The following is a 4,306-nucleotide window of genomic DNA, read 5'->3' as shown; positions in this document are numbered from 1 at the left end:
ACTCCATAATAATCTCTGCTTGTTCACAAGTGGCTTCGCCAAAAAGGACCAAGCAAGAAAACAAAACTAAAGCTATAAAGCCTATAGCGTTAGCTATGGAGTTTGATTGCTGGGAAAGGATGGAATCGTGGAATGGATTTGAGTTAGAACTGTTCCTTAAGCTAAGGTAACTCCAGGATAAAGGGACGAAGTGGCCTACTAGGGTTTTCTTAGGACTCTAAGAATAAGAATAGCTTCTTCATTCAACTTTCCTTTTTCCTTGAAAGGAAGAGTTGTCTTAGATCAATGAAGGAGAAGGAAGAGGGCGCAGGAGATCTGATTCAGTCAGCTTGGTTCTTTACTTTGCCATTTCAAAAGCACTATTCAAGTGAAGTGAAGTGCAAGATCCATGACCTGACCGCTTAGCCTGTGTAGGGGGAAGATCATACAGGAATGAAATTCTGCCTTTAAAGAAGGACTTTCAGGTAAGCATGCATAGCTTGATGGGAAAGAGAATAGAAGGAAAAGGTCCAATTATAGTATAAGTATCCCTATATCCATCTGTCTTGCATTGCTTTGCTTCACTGGAGCTTATATAAAGCGGCGATACGAAGAATAGAGAGAATCCGTCTGTCTTTATAGTGCAGATGGACTGACTTTACTACCATCAAAGCTTCCGGTTCTATTCCTATTGGTTTGAAGAAAAGGCTTGTTAACGACGAATAAATAAGCTCTTTATACTTTTCCCTAAAAACTCGTCCTAAGTAAAGCAGTTTTCACTGAGAAGATAGCTTAAGTTATAGTTATCACAGCTAAAGCGATAGCAACTCATGAACGAAGTGCTCGACCAAACAAGCAACGGATTGATTAAGCGCACTAGCGCGAAAGCCTATTCGTCTAAGGGCGTTAGGCTCGCGCAGGAGTTTGATTGCTGGGAGAGGAAGGAACGATCTCTCAAATTGGATTCGGAGTCGGGTGACTAGTGGTGCGGTGGACAAAGGCCAGTCACTGAACACCAACCCAATCGAGATGAGAATCAGTACACGGAACTCGATCAATCCACGAAGGGTTCACCCTCTGCTAGCAGCTTTCTTCTCTTACGATATCTCGACGTCGCATCAACAGGAAAGAGCCAAGCAAGGGTTACGAGAGAGCAGCTTCTATTGTATCAAGCACTGGATACGATCATAGCAACAAGACCAGAAAGACCGGCAACAGCAGCTACTTTTCTTTTTCTTATTCTACGATAAAGACCACCAAATTCAACTTCCTTCTTGCTTAAGGAACCTAGTTCGGATGGAAAGCCTTCTTAGGCAGGTGGCCTAGCTAAGATAAGACAGCTATGAAATCCCTTGCCCCTTTCTAACTCTAACTACTGGCACTAATGCTTGGCTTTCCGCTTAATAGTCACTCTGGAGTTTTCTTAAGAGCTAAGTCAAGTTTTTATGTTTGTGCTGTACAGTTCGAAGAAAAGCAAACTAGCAAGTAGAGCAATAGTGAGTGGTAGCAGTAGTTGGGTGTGGAGCAGGAGGAGCCCTTTCCTTTCTACGGAACTCCATTAAAAATCAATTCCCTTTCGCCGGCCGCTCCTACTTCTCTTTCTCCCACTGCGGTAATAAGGTTAGGCCTTTCCTTTAGACACTTCCTACTGCCAAGTCAAAGCGTTGATCGGTTATGCCGCTAAGTCTTTGAGGCTTTGAGGCAAGAGCTGGGGATCTTTCAACAAGAGCTGAAAGACGTTCAAGCTAGTCGAATCTCCTTAGCTACTCTTATAGCCTTGCCCCTTCCCATGGTAGGCTGCTAATGACCAAGAGTGAATTACCCAGAGGTCAACTCACTTTCGGGAATCCAGTTCAAGCAGAATCCCAATCAGACTTTCGGATGTTGTGATTTTAGTAGAAGGAGCAGATTTCCTGGTTTTATTAAAAAGTGGATTTCCTGGCCGAGTGTGAATTCTTATATACGATACCGATAGCACCAAAGCAAGGAAAGAAGGCAAGGTTAGGCACCAAGGGTAAGGGTGATTTCACTCAAAAAGAATTGAATCAGAAATTAACACGCTGCGCGTCTTCCTTTAAGAGAGTTTTAAATAAAGGCCTAGACATCGTATCCCAATAGTAGTACTGGTGACTGTACTTAGAGAGCTATAAAAGGTACTATGCATCGAGAGAGACAACAACGGATAATGCGAATTTACTGGTATGAAAGAGAACTGCCGCCTGAGATCAGAGTTTATTATCACCTTGCCAACCTAACTTTCCAAGCATAGAAAGATTATTCAGTCTGGTCCTCCTTAGCCCGAGACCATCCCTTTCTTTTGTCTGTGTGACTTGTTGCCAATTCACCAAATGGACCTTCCTCTTGTCATCCGAAGACCCTCATTGAAAGTATCTATTAAGTTTATCCAACTCATCACAGATTTTTTGTGGCAGCCATGCAGTCTGCATTGTATACATTGGAATAGCTGAAGTGGTAGATTTAATAAGGGTTTCACGCCCAGCCAAATGTTGAAGCTTAGCCTTCCAACCTGCAAGTCTACTCGTCGTAAGCCCTTCTAGTTCATCTGCATCAGCTAATATCGAATGTCCTGTTGCGTCATTCGTATCTTAAGGCAGTTAAGTTGTTGCCAGGTCCATTCCGCCTCTCTTCGGGAATGAGGTCAAGCAGGGCTTCTTCAACAAAGGGAGTTCTTCTGTAGCTATGTCCGCTGACGAAGTTGGGGAGCTTGGCCAGTTTCTGTATCGCCCTCGTTGGGTTTCCCCTTTCCTATCGCTCTTATGAACATTTTACTCCTTCCCCGGAACAGCAACTAAAAGAGGAAACTTCACGAGCGAAGCAGCTCTTTAGAATGTGAGAGAAGGGTAAGAGCTCGAACGAAGTGAGAGGAGCGGAAAGGGTACTCATTACAGGAGCGGCAAGGTTTGAAGACGCTCGAACGAAGTTTACTCCCGACAGCTAATGCCTTCCGCTTATTGAACTGGGAGCCTTCCTAAAACGGGATTGAAAGGAAGACTACATGGCTTTCAAGTCAGACTACATGGACTGTTCATGGCAAGGGTTGAAAGAGAGAATCATTCAATACCCTGTAATCCCATTTCTGCTACTTTAGCTACTTTTGCTATATGCTTCACTTCTATACCTAATGGTAATGGGCGAAGAAGCCTTTAGCTAAGAAGAAGAGAGACTTAGCCTTTGAGAGAGGTTAGCCGAAGAGAGATGCTTTCCCTAAGAGTTCCATTTCGATAGAGACTGAGATTAAATAGCTGATAAAGCACTAATAGGGAATAAGGTAATCCAATACTTAAAAAGGTAATTCAAAAGGTCTTCTAGCGCTAAAGAATGGGCATCTCATTCAAGTTATGAGTGTAAGTTCCAGCTTCGACTCTTGTGATAGGTATGCCTGCCCTTTGAGACAGAGATCTCTTCGCAATCGCGTTCAGGAATCCACTCTGGTTCTATTGAGCTGAAGCGATCTTTCTTTCTATACGCAATTCAAAGGGAGAAGCACACCCCAAAAGTAGGGTCTGAAAGGCGAATGCGCCCTGATCGACTTTCACAGCTCGGGTAAATAGGAAAGTAGGGCTGGCTTTCAGCCCGTGTTGGGACTGGGCTTAGTCGTAAAGTCTCGGATCTCCTGAAAGTGCTAGCATCCAAAGTTCTAAACCTGTGCGCGAGGGCTGGGGCAGAGGCTTCCTCGTAATCTATCACATCTTCACCTATGATAATATTCGTTCCCCGATTCTGAAATAATATCGGACATACCCTGAAACTTTAGGTCAAATCCATTTTTGGATCACTTTTTTCGGGGTTAATCTGACCTTCTTTCCCATGCATTTCTTGGACAAAGAAAGAAATCAACAGGGCGTCTTGTTGAGTGCAAGTGCTTGGTAGGCCAACAGCCCAGTGAACCGGGCGTGGCACTCCACGAAAGGGGGGCACACTGAGCCTGAGACATCTTCTTTCTTCTTTCTTTCATCCGCTCCGGCATGAAGAGATTCTGGGGTATCTTCGCGGAGTCACCGCTTTCAAGCTACTCTAGCCTACTACGAAGGAAGAACAAGGCCTCCGACCGAGGGATATCCCTCCCTTCTTCTACGTTCCCTTCCTTTAGCTAGTCAGAAGTCTAAAGGTAACTCCCTTAGCCGAATAAAGGCTAAAGGTTTCAAAGCTTCCTTATAGGCACCTCTAGAAAGCTTTGAAACGGCAGGTGGGTATAGGAGAATAGAGTTGAGAATAAAGTGCCCGCTCTCATACAAAACTGAAGCCGCGAAGCTGGAACAAGCTGAAAAGCAATTAGCTGACCATGTCTCGTACGCAGGAGTTTCAA

This window comes from Hevea brasiliensis, unplaced genomic scaffold, assembly GCF_030052815.1.
Source record: "Hevea brasiliensis isolate MT/VB/25A 57/8 unplaced genomic scaffold, ASM3005281v1 Scaf77, whole genome shotgun sequence".
Taxonomy (NCBI): domain Eukaryota; kingdom Viridiplantae; phylum Streptophyta; class Magnoliopsida; order Malpighiales; family Euphorbiaceae; genus Hevea; species Hevea brasiliensis.
This window is presented reverse-complemented; position numbering follows the sequence as displayed.